The sequence below is a fragment of the Lutjanus erythropterus genome, chromosome 22 (assembly GCF_056507025.1).
Source record: "Lutjanus erythropterus isolate fLutEry1 chromosome 22, fLutEry1.hap2, whole genome shotgun sequence".
NCBI classification, from domain to species: Eukaryota; Metazoa; Chordata; class Actinopteri; order Lutjaniformes; family Lutjanidae; genus Lutjanus; species Lutjanus erythropterus.
Window position 1 is genome coordinate 18,599,947 of NC_139338.1, and position 20,942 is coordinate 18,620,888.

The window sequence follows — 20,942 nt, forward strand, 5'->3', positions numbered from 1 at the left end:
TTCATTAATTTGATTAGGAAAGACTTTTTCTTGTTAAGTTGTAGTCTGAGTTTTTCCAAATTTATCAATAAAAAATGGAAAAACCTATCACAAAATCCATGCAGGTAAAGTACAAAGTAGCCTGAAAATGGAGCAGGAATTCAGGCTCCAAATCCAGGTTCTGAACCACAAAAATGCCCTAAAACCTCCAGTATGGTGGTCTTTATACACATCAAGAATGACCAGCAGGTTGCTGCAGAAGGCTTATAATTACGTTAGCAAATATATGCCAATGAAAAGCACCTCATTTAAGCCCTGCCTGGTCACGTGAGTTGTTAAACGTACTCTTGTTAAAACAGGACATTGCAGCTGATGTGAAAGGTGGGAGAATCCATGATCAGTTACTCAGCATTTTAAAAAACTAATCAATGCACCACATAAGATAGCACAAAAAGTTGAAAGCATTCCAGTGTTTCTTCACATCAGTACTCTACTCATTGCAAAGGTGTCTGTGTTGATGGCAAGAAGTCATTTGCACAATCATTGCTCAACAATTTCCAAGCAGTGCCGAGTCCTTAAAGACTATCCTGTCATTAAAGTATAATTAATAACTGACTGCATTTTTTCACATGAATAAAAAAGAAGTTTTTCTTGCAGGCCAAAATGTTCTATTATCATTTTAAGTACTATTGTCCCAGCCTCAGTAATATCAATACTGTAGCCACCCCCAAAATGAAAAATGCGAACTGTGATTTTTCCTTCAGAGGAAATAAAACCAAGAGGGGTGGTTTTATTTAGCTGTTAGAGTCCTTCATGTCCATAGGATGGAAAATATTCCAAAATGGAACATCTTTCATCGAGCCACTTTGAAGATGAGAAGCTCTGTGTTCTTTGTTATGTGTGATTCTACATAGCAGCTCAGTGGCCTGAGGTCTTGCCGCCCTGCCATTTGCTGCCACAGCCTGACCTTGCTGTCCTTACCATTCCAATTTCAGGACACCAAGACCTGCAGTAGAGAATGCAATTTGTGATAGCTAAACATATATGTACCCAATGCTATTACAAGTAAATGGAAGTCTGAAAGCTAAAGCTGCCTGGTGCTTGGTTACTACACAGCACTTTCATATTCATCCCGTGCAAGTCATCCAAAACTGTTAATGTTAACACTATTTTTTTCCTAAGGCCTGTGTCAATCTAGCCAGTCGAGTTTTCACTGTCATTGAAACTGTGTTCAGTGCGACCAAGCATCATCAGACAGCCGAACACAACAACCTGCCAATAGATTTGTTTATAGATGGCAAAAAAAAAAAAATGCATTTGAGAGACAAGAAACCACACAGCTAAATTTCAAAGATCTGACTGAGGTTTTGAAATGTGATTTTTCTTATTTAGTGTGACCAAGATCTTAAGGACCAGTGTGTAAACTTTACAGGGATTTATTGGCAGAATATGTCTGAAATGGAATATAATATTCTTAACCGTTTTTATTTGTATATATTGATCTGAAAATAATTGATTACTGTAAAGTGAGCCTTTTATATCTACAAAGGACATGGAATTCTCTTCCACAAAAGTCACCATGATGTGAGGACGTGTTTCTACAGCAGCCCACAATGGACAAGCCAAATACTGGCTCTAAATATGGCCTTTTGGGGTTGCTTGTGAGTATTGGTACCCCTGTTGGTTCTCCTAAATGTTTGAAACAGCTCACCCCTAGTTGCCACTAAATCCAACACATCGTTCCTTAAACATCAGGATTATTACAAAGCAACTCTTGGAGGTCTGGAAAATGACATTTTTCATGGAAAAAGATTTTAATAGAGTGTTCAGTTCACTAGCCTTTTCCACTGGCCTTGTACAGTTAAGTTTCAGAAAACTCCTATAATAACTGCCTGGAGGTGTCAAGAAAATTACACTGCCAGAGGACTGTGTATTTTATGTCACCTATGATACTGTCCATCACATTATTTGCATTGACTAACACTATGGTTATGTTTTAGACTCAATAATGATGCTATGAACTTTAATAAGAAATTGTTATATTCAGTTCTATAGAGATATGCATAAACTAATGAGACTGCAAAATCTTCTACTTTACATAAAAACAAAGAAAAAAAATCATTGGTATGTCAAGCCATGAAACCCACCTGCTTTTTGGAAATACCAAAACTAACATAAATGCCTTGTAGCACAGTTAGACCTTGTAGCTGTCTTGATGACTAATTCATGATATTTGCCGTGTGTGCCTTATAATTCTTTTAGTGGGCAGGATCAGAGTTCATCCAATTAGTTTTACCAATTTTTCAAATTATAGCCCCCTGTTGGTCTCCGTGCAACGACAATGTTAACTCTTGGAATTTAAAACGGCAAATTTATTTGAGTCACACCTGTGCAGTTTGTTCCACTGTTTTGTTAGGCAATATCTGAATGAATAAGAAGTTATGATTGAGTCAAAATCCATGTAACTCAAAACCTCTGCTTGGAATAACCTTGGCCTTACAATCCACACAGAAAGAAAGATAAGAAAAACTCCATCACAAGTAAATAGCACCATAAATACATTGTACTAAATGTTAAAAAGCCTGACTATATTTAGCTTTCCATGTCGGTTTACATGAGGCTCAATGTCACCTTAGATTAATGACCTACAGTGGCTTGCTCTCTAAAATAATGCCTTATACAAGGCAGTAACAGAGATTTTCTGAGGAATGCAAGACAAATTGTTGCAATTAACAATGCGCTTGTAACTGACTTAAGTGTGGAGCATGACGATGAAATCAGTGGACATATCAAGCAGCTGTAAGGGCGACTCATCTGTGATGAGTGAGGGACAGAGTTGACAGGCGATAACTGCCTGGAAGAAAGTGTACTCAGTGCACTGCATTACTTCGCAGTGACTACCACTATGTGTCAAGTAAAAACTCTGATGCCATGAGAAGCAAACACCATTTTACCAGCAAGCTATAATGTTAGATTAGTAGAACCTCCACGATCTCCAGAGTGGTTAATTAACATTATATGCACGGCAACTTTGTCGTCTTGAAAAGACGCTGGGTCTACAAATGTAAGTGGGGAAAACACTATCCAGTTGAACCACACTGTTGAGGAGGTCAAGTGATTTTATAGATATAACCATTTCCCAAAACAATTTACGAATCAAGTGTAACAACCACTGACTCATATCCTATAGTCATGGCGAGCAGCACTGTCAATAGTCAGCCGTTATGAAAAAGCATGGTATAGCAAGGAATAAGAAAGGATATTTTTGTCATTCTTGAGTGACAGCAACAGTCTCAGTTCAAAGGGCTCAGACACAGCAACAGATTGTGTTACTGGTGGTTTAAGTGAATCATTAAACAAACTCTGAATCTCTATATGCTGAACAAGACAGCTATAATGAAAACTGGTAAACCTGTTAAGTATTTATCTTGTGTAGTGAAATACAGAAATTCAGACATATTACTACAAAACTGAATTCCAACAACTGTCGTATACTCAAAAAGATATTCTGACTACAATGGTTGGCCAAGGAAGTACTTAGCTGATATTATATTATGTAGTATGTCTACAGATAACCATACCATACTACAGTGACTGGCACACCTTGTCTCATTGAATCACAGTGTATTCACTTTAAGCTCAAGCTGTATTCAAATGCATTTTTAATAAAACCACAACATTATTTGCAATCCACTGACTGTAGGATCTCAAGTCATTACACAAACACAGGAAGACACTGCTGGCGCTGCAGCAAACCCCGGTGCTATTTAATTGGATAAGGAGTGATCCCTTCAACTAGACACCAAAAGGTGCTCAGTGGTTGCACTCCTCCACATCAACCAAGGATATGTTTTTAGTTTCCTTGACATCAACCAATGATGTGTCTTGTATATCAACCTGAAAATTTGTGTATTACATTATCCACCAAGGTCAAGAGTTTACAGGCAACATATGTAATCATCTGGTATTTGCTGTAAAGATTAGGAAACACCGGATTTACTGTTACTGTTACCGTTATATGGTAATTTAAAGCAACGTGCTGTGCTTAAGGTTGAGCTTTATTGTCGGAATTGTGGTAGTCAGAGAATGTTTTTTTTAAAATAGCACTATAGCTTGCACTGCCGAAAGTGGCAAGTTCCTACTTAAACATTTAGGCCTGACTTGATAAGATAAGCACTGTACAGAATAACAGTTGGGGTTAGAGCTTGGGTTGAGATTCAGCATTGACAAGTTGACATTACAGGGAAAATGTAAATGCAAAAGGACACAAAATTTGATTTAAAGGGATAGTTTACCCAAAAATGAAAATGAGGTCATTATCTACTCACCCTCATGCTGACTTAAGGTTGGGTTTAGTTTTTGAGTCCGCAACACACTGCTTGAGTTTCACAGGAAAACAGCATTTGCAGGATCGTCCAACCAGCTGAAGTGAATGGTGACCAGTTTTCAAATGCAAGAAAACAACCAAAAAAAAACATAAAATGCCTCCATTCAGCTCGTCGAGTGTAATCCAAGTCTCCTAAAGCCTTGACATGCCGATTTAACTTGAAAGACATCATTTACACCGTGTTTTAGCCTAAATCTTCACCATAGATCCTTAGCGTCGAGCCATGTTTGCGTGCGTGCACACAATGTGAACAGTATAAAAGCATTTTAGGGTTTTTTGTCCACTTTTTTCCCCCCCATTTTTAAACTGGTCACTGTTCACTTATATTGTTTGGGAGATTCCGCAATGCTGTTTCCCTGTTTAACTCCAGCAGTGCAAGAAAAAAAAACTAAACTGGTGTAAGGGTGAGTAGATGATGACTGAATTTTCATTCTTAGGTGAACTATTCCCGTAACACTGGTGAGGATATCCTCTGAATGAACTTTGACAGCATTGAGACACGTTTTGGTTTTTATTCTCGCATTAAATTGCACATTTAACATGTCCACTCTGAAGTGACAGTCCACCAACAAAATAACTGCCAACACGGGAGCCTCTCTGCGCTCACCGCGTGGAGTGGAACGCTCGGAGAATAACGTTCCAGGCCGGTTAACAGTAACTGACATTCTCGTTCTGCCGGTACAAGTGGTTTAACACGGCGTTAAACCGACTGAATGACAGGCAGGAAAACGCACCATGGTTCAGAATTAAACGGAGGCAACTTTCTCAAAAAATTTGAGCAGCTATCGTTATTTCACAAGCAGTCTCTATATGATGAACCTCAACGTGTAACCGTCAATCTGCCATGTACGGAGCGTGTCGACTCGACCGATAAAAACCAACGTTCCAGGCCGGTTAACAATATTACTACACTAACCGACACTATCTTTCTGCCTGTGTGAATCCACATAACGTTAAACAGACTGAATGACAGGTCGTGAAACGCACCCCAGTGTGGAATGAAAAACAGGCAAGTTTCCTCCACATTTTAAGCAGCAAGCGTTATTTATTTCACAGACAGTTTCTACATGGCGAGCCACAGCGTGTAACCGTCCGACCGCCGCTGTGTACGAAGCGTGGTGAGTGCAGCGTTAAAAAAAACAACGTTCCAGGCTAGCGTACAATGTTAGCCAACTAGCTCCCAGGCGTTAGCTTATGCTGATTGTAAAGAATGAAAAATACACAAAAGCCACTTCAGACAGACTGACAAGTCGGAAAAACTTCACCCAGGGCAACGCAGAAGTCTAAGTAAACTAGCACAAACAAAGAATAACTGGCAGCATCCTGGCTGATTAGCCACCTGGGTTGGAAAACGAGACGCCCAATGTCAGTATGTATCCCAAGATATAACGTTAGCTAACGATGTTAGCTTGGTATAAAGCTAACTACCCAAGGCAGCTACCCACCGGTGGCTGGCTGTCTGGCTGGCCCTCGTTGATCATTGCACACAAAAATGAAGACCTAACCGGTGAGGTTTCTCAATGCAGCGTCTGACACACATGGAAGCGGCCCTTCACCATGCGGCATTTTGTCACCATAGCGCAGAAAATATCACTAAAAAATACTTACTCCGTTCTCTGAAGAGCACCCCAGATCCCTTTCTCTCTTTAACTCCCCCTCAGTCTCACCAAAGACTAGACTCTTTCCCCTGATCTGAGGTAAAATCCCGCCCACTGCGCTGTCACAACCACAACCAATGTCTCCAGCCAGCAAGCAAGATAGTTACCATCCTATTTCAACTGGTGGACACCCAAGTCCGACCGTAGGACACGTGCGCACAGCTGTTTAAAATGCTATAACTGTTAACTGGCGCTATCTTAACACAGCTAATGTACCCATGTAGAGCTGCAGTGATTTGTCGATTGATCAGATAGTTCTCATCTATTAAATTAATCACAAATTATTTTGTAACTAAGTAATCATTTTGAGTCGATTTTAAAGACAAAAATGTCCAAACTCTGATTTCAGCGCATCAAATATGAGTATTTTCTGGTTTCTTTACTCATCTATGAGAGTAAACTGAATATGTTGTGGACAAATCAAGAAATTTGAGGACATCACCTGGGGCTTGGGGAAACACCAATCGATATTTGTCACTATTTTATGACATTTTATTACACAACTAATGTATTAATTGAGAAAATGATTAACAGATTACTCAAAAATAAAATAATCAGTTGCAAACCTATACCTAATTTCTAACATATCTAAATAATAACATTAATTAAAATGGCCATTCATTTAATATAGTTTTATCACAGAACATGTGAAGACAAAAAACACTAAAACTTTAGGCCAAAAGAATAAGGGGCACCAGCTTCTCTAAAGTCGATTTTGACGAACCAGGAAGTAGGCTGAGGGGAACTATCTCGCCTCGCCTCCTTTCTTTCTGTCACAACACCGCCGGGGACATGTGATGCACGTCAAAAGGAGGATGGGTATGGACCGCTGGTGTGGATTCCCATTGGCTTAGCCAGCATATCAGTCGCCTATGGAAACGGTTACGTCATGATCCCCTCGTACTCCCTCTTTGCTCCCGTGTCGCTTTATAATAACAGGATTATTCAACAGCCCCCCCCTCCATCATATGATGCAGCCTGTAACAGAGTACGCACCGAAACCTCACTGTCTGCCGCATCGTTTCTGCTTTCTGTGCTGCCTGTCTGAACTCCACCTAGGCTACACAAGGCTCTTCCCTCGGCGCCTAATCAAACCTGACGTCATTCTTTCCATGACGTAGCGCTTTTTTTCTTCTTCTTCTGCGGATTCAATGCCTGTATTCTTTGCGATTCTTTAGTCCTGTTAAGAAGGAGTCTCACACTCGATAATCAGCCTTCCCATTACTGGGGCCAACTCTCAGTGAAATGCAATGTCTGCAGTGCATTACAGGTCCATCTGTCGCCTTACCATTCCTTTAGACTTCTAGTATGCAATAGGAATAAAACAACACATATTTACCAGACACAATTATGGTGCAGCAAAAAGTCTCCTGTGATCATCTATGCTGCAAGATGAGTGTATGTGCAGTAACTTGAGGTGTAAAGGTCCAGCAGCCTAGCAAGCTGCAAGTGGACTGAAAATCTCTACTGACGTACTGTTGCATTTATGAAATATTACTCAACTACAAGCAAACCGCCGGTGTTACATTTAACTGTTGATGTTTAACATTATCAGTCGCAGGAATTCAATGTGAAGGCAGTAACTGCACGATTTCAGGGGCTGTTTTTGGGATTGTTACAGCCTAAAATGGCTGAGTTCGCAACAGCTTTTGTAAAAAGTTCTGATGCATGTTGCAGCGGTTTTATGCATTTTTACAATGAAATTACGGGTGCAAGTGAAAATTTACTTTTGAAGAAATTGTACAATTCATTACAAATCAAAAGGTCCTTGTTCAACTTATGAATTTAAATTATTTATTAAAGTAAAATTTATCAACTACTCTGATAATTGACTGTTTTGAATCAGCCCCTTTTTTTGAAAAGATTATTTGATTTTAGCTTCTCAGATGTGAATATTTTCTGGTTTCTTTCCTGATCTGTGATAGTAAACTAAATATCTTTGGGTGAACAAAACAAGACATTTTAGGGCGTCACATTTAGCTTTAGGGGACGATGATCATACAACATTTTTCTGACATTTTCTAGACCTAACAACTAATAGATTAACTGATAAAACGATTCCCAAAAAAGTACCCAAAATACAAAGTGTATGATACAGAACGTTCAATATCAATATGTGCCCAAGGCCGGTTAAAGAAAATATTTCCAGTGAAGGTCAATAATAGGTCAGACGTCTCAACTTTGCATGAACCAGGTCAGGTGAAGACTTAGTTTTATGACTTTGTGGTGGACCCCAGGTTAAAAAAGACATGAGTGGTAGTAGATGATAAACAGGAAATAACTCCGGCTGAGGTCAGATCTCAGTGTAATACACTTGCTGTCTTGACCATAATGGGATTTATCATTAACAAAACAGCCCTAAGTGCACAGACGCATTCACCTCTTCAGATTTGTAAACAGGGGGGAAAAGTTCAATGTGTTTATTATGCCTTTGTGCAATTTAAAAGTTGGAAAATGTTTCAGAACGTGTCGTGTCAGATCTATGTCAAGGGCACAAAACATTTGGAAAGAAAGAGGAAGAGAAGAAGCAGGAGAAAAAAAAACTTGATTTATGTAAGTTGACTTGTGCAATTGTTGGGTCTCATGTGTGTAATTGACTCAATTGTTTGAGTCAAAATAAAAAGAGGAACAATCAGTGAAGATGCATAGATAGACAAAAAGATTTATACAAAAGATGGATGGTTAGATGGTTAAGTGTTTTCTTTATGTTGTCTCAGGGCCACGAACTCTAAGGACTTGTAACGTGGTGTAAAATGGGGGTCTATTTTTTTTTATGAAAATATAGACTGACATTCACAGGAAGTGGTCAGAGGGTCATTCTATGAATGAAAGAAGCCTAATCAAACAGTTCGGATCAATACATTGACTAAAACTGTGTTTACGGCCCAGTACAAATGTTCTGAACAAATAGTTTGATAAACAAAATTAAATGAGAGCTCATTTCTGATGTATTTCACTGCTTTTTTGCGTAAATCAATATAGATTCTTGTTAGGTGGCTAAAATATGCTTTGTTGTTCACAGCAGCACATTGCTTAGCTTCCATGCTGATACTCCTCTCTGACTCTCCAAACTACTGACCCCCATCCACTGTACCTAATACTCCAGATAGTCAGAACTATCCCTTTAACCCTGGATTCTGCAGTATGGTAGGATTTTTTTGTGGTTAAAACATTCGAGATCCGAGAAGAAGCACGAGAAGAGTTTTGACTGATGTTTACAAAAGCAGCCATCAGCGAGGCGATGTAGTCAGTCAAGTGTGGATGTCACATATGTCACCCCACACCCTTCACACATTTTTAGCTGTCAGTCAGTGTTTTGCTCTCAAACTTCAAACTAGAGCTGTAACACGGCGGTGCTTCAGTGCTGATGTTCTTCTTGTACACCCAACAGTAACACAGGCCTCGGCTGAGCTGGGACTGGCAAACAGGCGTTCAAACCCTGTAGTGCCGAAGCAGAAACAAGACCTATTTTTACGCCTGCCATTTTTCCAGTTCACTGTCAGTGGTTTTGGTGGCTTCCTGATTGGCAGCCTGCAGTGCTTTGTGTTTGGCCAACCCTGAGCAGATGTCCCTCTAACATGACACTGATGCCGCCTATTTCTCTCCCTCTGTCTATCTCTGTCTGTCCATCAGTCTTTGTATATTCTAAGGTCATGGATGGCAATAACAGCAGGAAAGTTGCAGATTTACGAATCTGTATTCATTAAATATGTAGCTACAGCCAGCAGCTGGTTAGCTTAGCTTAGCACAAATACTGGAAACAGGGGAAAACAGCTAGCCTGGCTAGGTCTGTCAGTAACATAATCTGTCTAAAGATAGCTGTCAACATGTTATATCTCATTTCTCTACTTCATAACCTGTGTAAAGTGTAAAAATGACAATTTGCCATTTTATGTGAGGCTACATGCTGGACTATTTTCTGGCTTTCAGCTGTAACTTCTTTAAGTATCCGCCGGTTGCCTGGTAACTTGTCCAGGCCAAGAAATAGTCTGACACATAACCTCACATAAAAGGGCAAATTCTCACTTTTACACTTTCTAACGTGTTAATTTGTGATCTTCAGAGGTGCTAGTTGGCAGACTTTGTGACCAAGGGCGCAGACCCCATGACAACTTAGAGGGCGACTGTCAGCCCTTGACTTATCCGCTTAGAAGGGAAGAAGAAAATGCTATTTTAGCCTGACTTCCCTTATTACTTTATATTGGTTACAAGGTTCATTTCTTAGAAGGTAGGTCAGCTCAACTTATTAGGAGATGAACACCCCCTGATAAGTTCCTCTTCCTCTTCTTCTCCCCCTAACTTCAACTCTAACACTAAATTTTAAAACTTTGAAAATTCATAATAAATCATCCGTATGTGCAACAACTTTGCATGTTACACAAAAATTAGCTCCAGTTGAGCAGAAACCTTCACCTTGAACTGCATCACTGTTTTTTTTCAAAAACTTTTATAGGAGTCAAAGGTTGTGAGTTTGCATCTTGGGTGATGCAGGGGATTAGAAACACATTACTTAAGAGATATTTTTAATTGTAGAAATTTTAAATAATTATCAGGCCAGGCAGTGCTGCTGATGGACCATCATATATTTACCATTTGCCTCCTCTTCAACTTCTTCCTCTTCCTCCTCAAGATGCCTGACCCTGACCAATTGCTGCGCAGCAGCTATAATTTGAATTATTCATGTTAAAAAATCCTCTGCTCCTGGCAGTCTTTCAAGTGGGCAGACTGTTAAACCAAACCAAATTTGTAAAAGCAGGTGTTTTATAGTGGGTCCACAGTAAAAACTTAAGTGACATTATCACTAACTCTCTTTTCTGATTTATTTCAATCTACAGGCACAAGCGGTACACGTCATTTATTCAGTAACATTAACTAACCTGTGATGAAGTGTTTGCCACAAACGTACTCTACACATATTGACTGGTCTGGCACTTTTACAGCACTTGTTTTCACCCAATGACAGGAAAGAGAGGGGACTAAAACAAAACCTTCAAAAAGTGTTGCGGTTATGTGTGAATATCAGACAAGATCTGCACCCAAGTTTGTGACCACTTGACTGAAACTGGCTTGCTGATTCAATATTTCCACTCTTTGTGCTAAGCTATGCTAAACAGCTGCTAGCTGCAGCCTTACATTTAACTGACAGATAAGAGAGTGGCGTTGACCTTCTCGTCTGGCTGCTCATCAAAAAATGAATAAGCACACTTCCCAAAAAGTCAGACAATTCCTTTAAAATACATAATATTTAAAGTGGAAACAGACAACTTTTCAACTCTCCATCTAGCCCTTCAAGTGGTATTATTGTTTAACACCTGTGGGTTTCCACGCCATTGATTGGTTTCCTCTTAACCTACTTTCTATGAGCAACACTTCATGAGAGAAGAGAGAGAATAATGAGAGAGAAGAAATAAGCATGTTCACTGAAGAGGTAAACTGAAAGCATTGTAATGATGTGCATTGTAATATTACATTTTAATAACATAGTTTTAGTAGTTTTTAGTAGTTTTTGCCTCTGTCTCTGGATGGAATGGAGAGTAACATTAGAAGAAAACATTAGGAGAAAAAGCATAAATTTGCTCATTAATTTAGTTCATAATGTGGACATAATTTTCCCGGTAATATTTTAGTCACAAGTTGAAACAAAAAAGTTCACACACAAACACAAACATGAGAAGAAATGCATGCAACCATACACGCAGAGTTCATAAAAGTGCATATCAAGTAAAAACAGACTTGTTCATGCAGAAGTCATTGACTTTCCATGACAACATTTTCCTTCTAGTCAGTGGTTGATGTTTGTCTATTCTTTATCTAAATATGACAGACAATAAATTGGAATTCTGCCTTGTGTCATCAGAGCCTGTTTGTTCAGTTGAAACCACTTAATCTCTGCGTCAATCCATTTAAACACTTTGAGACCGCAGAAATGAGCAAGATCCTGAATCCCCACATGGAGGGACTTTTAGCTGTATCCACACAACAATCTGCGAGCTGTCTGGTCCTTCGACTTGTTAATGGAGACAGTGAATTATTTACTCATGAAAAAAAAAACATTTATCTGCATCAGCGGCAATTTGAGGAAAAGAAGCACTGCAGGAAAAAAAAAAAAATATTTCAAGTTTTTTAAAATGAGGAGACCAATCATTTCCCCCACAGCTGTTGTCTGAGTCTTGCTGTTGACTCAGTTTCTCGGTGGAAAATTGCCATATGCTCTGGAGCATCTTGTGAACTACAGTAAATGTCAAGTGTCATTAGCCTTTGTGCATGCTAATGTGTTGTTCATGCTGTCTGAGTAAGCATTAATGATGAGGCACGCCAAAAGTCTCCCAAAAGGGGATGTTGCCTTCAGGGTAACTTTTGCATTTATGAAAACACACTCAAAACAGAACCGCTTTATTAATTTAGGTTGAAAGAGAACGCATGGTTTCACAGAGGAAGACACTGCAGAAAACAAAAAAAGTTAGATAACTGTGGCTGTCTGTGTGTTTTGTGTGTGTGTGTGTGTGTGTGTGTGTGTGTGTGTGTGTGTGTGTGTGTGTGTGTGTGTGTGTGTGTGTGTTCATCCCAACATAGAACTTTAATTACTGGGGAAGAGCTCTACACACCATGAGACAAGATAGCTTGACAAATAATTGCAGGTTCAGTCCAAGAGCGTCTAGCAACTGGCACAGCGTGAATGTGTCTGCTGCTGCAACCATGAGAGGAACTTAGTTGCGGACTCGGCATCTTATCACATTTTTAGATAACACTCTGCAGTGAGCAGATTAAGACATTTGCACAAGAAACAATGCACAATGGAAAAGCCAAAGGGAATGGAAAACGTAAATCATGAGCCACAGAGAGATTATCACTTATTTCCTAAACAATTTTTAAATAAACATATGACTGCGGTGGAAATGCCTATGGTGCACTTGGAGATCATGTGCCTCTTGAGCCGAGGCAAGTGGAAAATGCAAACGTGAAGATGTCTCATTAGTCGACTTACACAACCAGGTCCCTATCAGTGAGGACACGCTGTATGAATATTGCTTCCTCTGGTCAACCGATCTTTCTACACCACTTTGTTTCTTGAACGGACGTTGGATTTTCCACTGGCTCAGCACATTGGCAAAGAGTTAGACGTGGAGGGGGGGGGCTTCCTTCTTTTGAAGAGGAAGAGGAAAATTGTGTGTTGCATACTTTTGAGCAAGACTGCTGATCGGGGGTGATGATGTGTGAGAATTTTCCAATAGCAAATTAATCAAAAGTCCTGCTGTTAACCAATTCTTTGCTTGTATTTCTTGGTGTTGACAATATGTCATCCTCTTGGGTTATACCAACAAGGATTAATTTTTAAACCATGGTTTAACTTCAAATTATGTTGCGCCAAACATTTAAATTAGCCTAGAATTAATAAAGATTACATTTTAACCTTTAGTTTATCCTCAATTTAGTTTTCATGCTAAACCTAGATTAAATTTAATTCTGCTGTATAAAACTCTAAACTCCAATTTAAAATGTGTTGGAGTATTACCTTTCAACTTCCACTTGAGGAGGAGCTGCCTGTTGAGATGGATTGAGCAAAATATTAAAGTTCCTTTAAGAAACTTAAGAGACAGATTCAGACCAAATGAGTTTTATTCCTCTCGTCTTTCTTTCACTCCAGCTGATCCATCATAACAGTCTAACAGTTGGTGCCCGTCTCTTTTTTTTTTCCCCTTTACTGTGCTGTTGCTTGTTTTTAAATCCTCTTTTATTTGCTATATTTTTCCATTAATTCAGCCAACAAATTCTTCTCAAATGATGAGAAATTTTGAGCCTTCTTGAGTAGGCTAAATGGGATAACTATTTATCCGCCTAGCTAGTAAATGTAACATTTTGTTAACTTTTTAGCTAGCTAGCAAACAACATAGTGTTTTGTTAACTTTCTAGTTAGCTCGCAAACAAAATAACATTTTAACTGTTTAGCTACTGAGTAAAGAATATAACATTTTCTTAGCTTTCTAGCTAGCTAGCAAACAATGGAACAATTTGCTAACTTTCCTGCTAGCCAGGAAACAATGTAACAATTCTGTTAACTTTTTACTTAATTATTAACAGAACATCAAATTATTTAATTATTCATTATAACTTGGATAAGAAAGCATCGCCATATTAACTGGACAATTTAATCTCACTAAACTGAGATTTGTTTTTAGTTGTACAACAGAGCTCTGCTTAATTTAAAATCTGGACATACTCATTTTAATCCTTGCTTTGCTAAACTCTTATAACTCATCTTAGATTAAATTAATCCTTGGTGGTGCAACTCAGTCTTAGTCTTAATAAAGCTGCGTCAACATCAGACTCAAGCAGGATAGTAGCTCTATCCATCAGACAAAGTTTATATTAAGGATGGGTCTCGCACATTGTAATAACAAACCTTTCTTATCCAACACGTCATTAGTCTGCCACAATTACTGTAATCACATTATTCATGAGGTCCACAAGAGTCCAAACATTGGTTTATGTCTGCTGGAGGAATCCCCAGTTATATGATTAACATTCACACCCTGCTGACTGGCAAAACAACTGGAGACACAGACGCATGAATTACACCTATGATGCAGGTACAAATCTAAGAGAAGATCTGAAGTGAGACCTTGTGAAGCAGTCAGAAACACAAAAGACCCCTTGTGTGAAGGAAAGCTGTGAGAGAGGTGGTGGCGGCGGCGGTGGTGGTAAGGAGGGGTCTATCATGACTGAGCAGCTCGTCCTAGGCTTGTGCATGTTTGTGTTTCCAACTACCTCTGGAATTTACTGCAGGCACCATCGAGGGCAGCCACAGAGAGGTGAATGGCCTGCAGGATAAAGGCCAGAGTTGTTGGGTAAAGAGAGGAGAAACAGAAGTTGTAGAAAAGGAAGAGAAAGATGGAGCAAAAGCAAGGAGATATTGTAAAAGTTAAAGAGTCAGCAAATAAGTGTGAACTGGAAATAGAGATGGTAAAACAAAAGCTGTGTGTGCGCACAGGGCGTGTGTGTGTGTGTATGCAGGGAAGGAGACAGTGGTCTTACTCAGCCCTGAGCCAGCAGCGTTGAGATTATCTGGCCAAGTTTCCACTCACAAACAATAATTCACCTCAAGTGCCCATTGAGGCTAGACTTTGTCAGGGCAGCGACCCACCCAGCCCAATGTGTGGGTGTGTGAGTGGAAGAAGCTGTGTATGGTTATAGTATGCCTTCACCATATAAACTTGTGTGTGAAGTCATAGAAGAGCCATAGAAGGGTGTTAGCAGGGTTGTGGGGGTAGTGCCACTGCCCTCTAGGACATGTTTTCCACGGTCTGTTTTCCATCGATATCTTCTGTATTTACATTTGGCTCAGCCAGCGGCAGAGCTGGAAAGTGTATTTCATTCAGGCCAGTGAACATCTACATGTCATAAAATGTAGGGCATATAAATAGTCTTGATTCAATTACCGCCAAGGCAGAGAAACCACCTGAGATTCCACATTTAGACTCGGTGCAGCGCTCATGGAAAAGGCTGCCATTAGACTCCAACAGGAATGAACATGGAAAACAAAACATACGAGGCAAAAATGTTGCAGAATCAAACACTGCAGCTTTGTGTGTTCCAGGCTGGAAAACAGATTTGTCAGAAATGACGTATTCTGTACATGATAAGAAACGGTTCAGATGACAAGTATAAATGCTTGTGTGCTTAAAGGGATACTCTGGATTATTTAATGTGGGGTTGTATGAGGTACTGCTGTGGATGGGGTCAACATCAATAGGTATTTTAGCCACCTAAGGAGAAATCTGTAATATATTTACTACAGTAATTCGTAAATAATCATGATATGTCATCACAGATGAAGGAAATGCGAAGGTGAAATATTCTGGGCCAGAGTAAGTCTTTTTATTTGCTCATTTCACATTAATAGCAGTTCAAAATTATGCCAAAATATATTTTGTTTCTGACCCTGTCCACAGCAGTACATTGCTTAGCTTCCATACTTATACTCCTCTCTAATTCTCCAAACTCGGGACATGCTGACCACCATCCAAAAATAATAAGTAATCGTAATACACTGACCATGGATAAATACCTCATACAACCCCATTTTAAATAATGTGAGCTATCCCTTTAAGTGCAGCTAGACGGTGAGGGCTAGTTAGCTCCCTGGCAGAGGTGACTCTGGGTGAATTAGTGGCAACAGGCAGTAATTAAGAATCGTTTTCACTGTGTTTAGTTGTTCAGTTAGGCGTGGAGCCCATCAGCCCTATAAATCTGCTGTTCTCTTCCCCCAAAGTCTGAACAGTGCCACCCGGGACCAGGCAAAACAATTAATGGCAACTTAATTACAGTGCCATCTCAGATTTTTGCTTTACCCACAGAATGTGCAGAGAGCAAGAGAAGGGGCACATAAAGAGTGCTCGCTTCCTCAAGCCAGCGCAGGGCTTTTGCAGTGTCCAAAGTGGAGTGGCATAAACTGGGCACAGATGGGGCATAGACGAGTAGATCCAATGGGAACTCAGTGCCCTTTACACCCCATTTCTTCCCTTTCGCATGGGGGCTTTTCCCCTGGGAGGGAGAGAAGGCACAGGGAGGAAGAGAGAAAGGCTTTCAGACTGGGACCTATGATGAAAGAGCCCTTGAGCACATGTGACCGCACACTCAACATGCACATACACACACAAACACACACCTCGCCCTAAGGTGGGTGATGGCCTTGACCTTCCCAACACGGGGTAGAGAGCAAGTGGAAACAGTATGTGTGTCTTGATGAGAGAGAAGGAGGTGAAAGGTTTCAAAGAGAGGAGGACAGAAATAAATCAAGGAATAATAAATAAATCAACTGCATCTTCAAGAGAGAAGAGTTCACATCTGATGCTTAAGTACAAAACTTACAACATACTGTGAATATAACATGTACCAAATCACAATTTTAAAGCAATGTCTTTCAACATTATTATTTGTTCTCTTACTGCAAGTTAGATGATGAGATATCTCTCATATCTGTCTATAGAGTGATGCATGGATGTTGTATATTTGCAGAACAACCCAGAGGTTAGCATCGCTCTGGTTCCCTCCACAAAAAGCCAATGGGATTTTTTCTTTGGGTTATGGATTAGAGCAGAAAATAAGCTCTGTGGTGAACAAAAGTTTGATACCTGCACGTTTTGTTCAGCAAGATAATATTCACAATACCAGGAACGCTACTTTTATAATTTTTGAAGCGTGAATGTTAGGGTGAACTGCTGCTTTAAGTACTAAAAATGTACAATGACAGTTCCCGATTTAAATCAAAATGTTGCCAATTTTATCTTTTTAGGTAAGGTTAGTACCAAAACTCAGGTATTGCATTGGCACAATAAATCCAACAATACTTATTACACAAGCAATGTGAAACAAGCATTTTGAAGCGTTCAGACATGGCATCAAATTGAACTGATGCACTGAAATACAGAGAGGGAGAAAAAACAGGGAGGGTCTGTAGGCTAATATGTGAGCAACAACAGACACAATCCATAAAGAACCAGTCATCCTTATGGGATTAAAGGATTTTAAGAATTTCAACTGTCTTTTTTCATTTTATTGCTTAAAACCAGGCCAATATGACATGTTGCCCCAGAAGAGATGTAACTGTGGGTAAAATCATAGCCCTGCTTAGTTACCAAGCTGTGATCAACCCCGTGATTACATGTCATGTCCCCATCATCATTACCACTGGCACACCCCTTACCCCGATTTAGAGAGAGAGAGAGGCAGATCCAGCATGATCCCAGCATAGCAGATGGATATGTCAGATATGCCTGCTTGGGCTTATGGAGATGCTTAGTGGTAAATGTAATGACCTGTGTGGGTTTGTGTGTGCGTGTGTGTGTGTGTGCGTCTGCGTGTGTGTGCCTACCCCTCAATCCACTGTTCCAATTACCCTGGGTCTGTCTGGGGAAAACTCAGTCACTTTGCTGTGACAGAGAGGCAGGACAGAGCCACAGCCAGCTACAACTTAGATTCTCCGTTCCTGATTGAGAGACCACAGAGAGGGAACTTTTGTCAGTCTGAGGCAGAAAAAACTAAACAACTGTTTACTTTTGTTGGTTAAAATGACAAATTACTGACTTCTGTGCTCTCTTAAAAATATGGGTTCCAAAAGGGTCTGAGGTCCCACCCAGAAACTTGTTTTTTTTTTTTGAAGAAACATGTGTTTTAGGTATAACCCTCCTCTGAAAGTGTTCCAGGTGCAACATTTGTAAAGGTTCTCCTGTGGGGACAAGCTGATATACTTAGAACCTTTATTTCTAGTAGTCTGGCTGCCAAGATGACAGAGTGGAGAAATTGCTTTAAACTGTCCCCTAGCACAAATGTTCAAGGTTACAACCAGCTGTCCGCGTCTCTCGGGAGAACCATCAGCTGCACGGCTAATTTGTAAACATATGTGTGAAATTTGATGGCTTCAGCTTTGTGGTTTGGGCGAGGAGGATTACTCTTCTTCAAAAGGCCAACCACACAAAGGGAGCAAAAAAAAAAAAAAAAAAAAAAAAAAAAAATCTCTTCCCATTCAAGTACATCAGTTGTCTCATAAATTGAACACACTGGTGCTGACCGGGTTCAATGCAATTCAAGAAGTCAGTTTGTTCCACTTTAAGTTTAAAAGGCACACAATGTGCCCTGCAATTAAATTACGGAACACACTGACGAGGTTCAACAAGGCTGTGCTTCAGTTCCTCTGAGTCATAACGCGGTGATGCCGAGCAGTCATAAGAAAAAGCACTTGGTCCTTTTACCAGTTTCTAAAGCCCAACTGATGTGTTGGTCAACCAGTATGAGTAGGCAGATACTGCCCTATCACTGCTATACTGGTAATATAATTTACTTTTTGAGTTTTAGAAAACCTTGAAAACTGTTGAGTAAAGTCACTGAGGTGACAGGAATAATTCATTTTTATGTACTTATCTAATGACAAATCAGGTTCACAGCACATGTGAACATTGTTAGAAATACAAATTGTTTTTTGGGGGGGTTCTTAAACTCAAAGATTATCTAGTCTACCTAAAGTTTATCTAAAGAAGAAAAGTAAATTATACCAACAAAATGCTATAGGCTGTAGGCTGACTCAATAATCTAATAAAGGCAGTAGATGAATGACAAATTTTCTCAACTTATTTTTACAGTGTATATTTGAAACCTTTTTCTTAATTCAGGTTTAATATGTACACATATTTTGCTCTATAATTATTTAATATACCAGTGAAAGTTTACTGTTTCAGTGCCCTGACATCATTTTGGATAGTAAGGTTTATTGTTAAACTGTAAAATATCCTGCTCCCAGTACACATCTTTGATACAAGTGTTGAATGGTCATTTATGTATATATTTTCGACTGCAACTAAAAATTATATTCATTATTGAGTAAACTGTCAGTAATTTTCTTGATTGATCAAGTAGTTGTTTGGCCCATAAAATGTCAGCGTATTGGATTATCAGTATCTGCCCCAGAAATCCAGTATCAGCCGGACCCTGAACTTTTTCCTCTCTTGGTCATCAGTTCCAAACTTTTGAGGATTTATTTAGGCACAGATGACCTTTTTGTTAGACTGTGTGGTGATCTGGTTTTCCTTTCATCCATCCTTTACGGAAATGTTTACTTGGGTTACTTACTCGACTGCACAATTCTCTTTAAACACATATTCGGTTTGTTTAACTTTGCACAGACGTATTGCCATGGATGTCCTCTCTCTTGTCCTTCAGTCCCTCTCCCCTAAAGTCACAACCTTCAGTTGCTGTCCAACAGTTAATGGAAACTTCCCTCTCTGTTAGTGTATCATGTGAAGGGCAAGGCAGGAGTTTTCCAATGCTCTGTCCGTAGAAAAAAAAAAACACCCTTATCTAGTGTGATGCATCAGGAGTGAGAAAGGAGGGCATGTTTGTCAAAGCTCTTTTGGTGGGCTTCCTGTTTTGACCTACAGGAGGGTAAGGGTTTGTGTGTGTGGATGCATGTGTGTGCGTGTAAATTCTGTCGGGAAGGAGGTGTTCGGGCTCCATCCGGCATCAGAGCGTGTTCTTGGAAGGCTTTCCCCCTCCTATGCCATCTGTGACATAACAACCGCACCTCATTTCACTAATGAGCGACAAAATGACACAAGTAATATCTAAAAATGTTATCTGTGGAACGGCTCACATTCAGTCACAGAGCGTTGAAGTTGCACTCTCCATCATCATACCTCTCCCTGGTATTTGTTAAATGTCGGCTGGTGCAGTCTATCCATTAGCCTTGTCGATGTAAAATTCCACTCAGATCTCCAGTATGTGAGAAACCATAGAAACAGACTGGCCTTTGTTTCTTGTGCTGGGGAAAGTGTCCTGAGAGCTGAACTGAGTAATACTGCTGTGGCAGATGACTGGCCCACTCACACATTCAGTGTTGGAGAAAAAAATGGGTGAAAAATTACATTAATAAAAGGTGTGACATTTTGAAGGGCTGGAGAGGATTTTTCATCAATTTTTCTTTGTGATAAACTCTACTCTTTAGAAGAAGACTCTTTGTATCAGTCAGAATCATGAATTGTCATGAAATGAAAGCCACATTTTGGAAAGAAACACGTCTTCATTTGATGGGAAGATTGATATCACTAATACACAATGTAGCTGGAGACAACAGCCTGTTAGCCAGTCTGTTTAACATTTACATTAGGCATATACACCCACAGAAATAATTCTGTGGTGCATTTTTTGAATTTGAGTGTTGGGGAATGTAAACAGCAGCAAGAAGACAGTGATAACCACATGGTCCACATCTTCACATAAAGAGTTTGACATCTGGGAAACACTGTCCATCAGCTTCGACTGCGTTTTTGCACAAAGCATCATTGACGTAAACACAGAGTTGCTTGGTTTATCCCCTCTCTTCCCTCCTACCATGGCGATGGTGGAAACTTTGAAGCTTTGAGCACTCA

The 20,942-nt window shown here is 39.8% G+C and overlaps 1 protein-coding gene across 5 annotated transcripts in view; it reads right to left on the minus strand.

Annotated features, from left to right (window-relative positions):
- Positions 1-6,106, minus strand: part of atp2b1a (ATPase plasma membrane Ca2+ transporting 1a) — a 54,399-nt gene extending 48,293 nt beyond the window's left edge. For 4 of the 5 annotated variants that reach the window (XM_084710576.1, XM_084710573.1, XM_084710577.1 and 1 more), the window contains exon 1: positions 5,975-6,106. The gene's annotated coding sequence lies outside the window, so the exon portion shown is untranslated. Of the gene's footprint in view, positions 1-5,811; positions 5,953-5,974 lie in introns of those variants that run through there. The other variant, XM_084710575.1, reaches the window with a different exon arrangement.
- Positions 6,107-20,942: the final 14,836 nt, after the last annotated feature.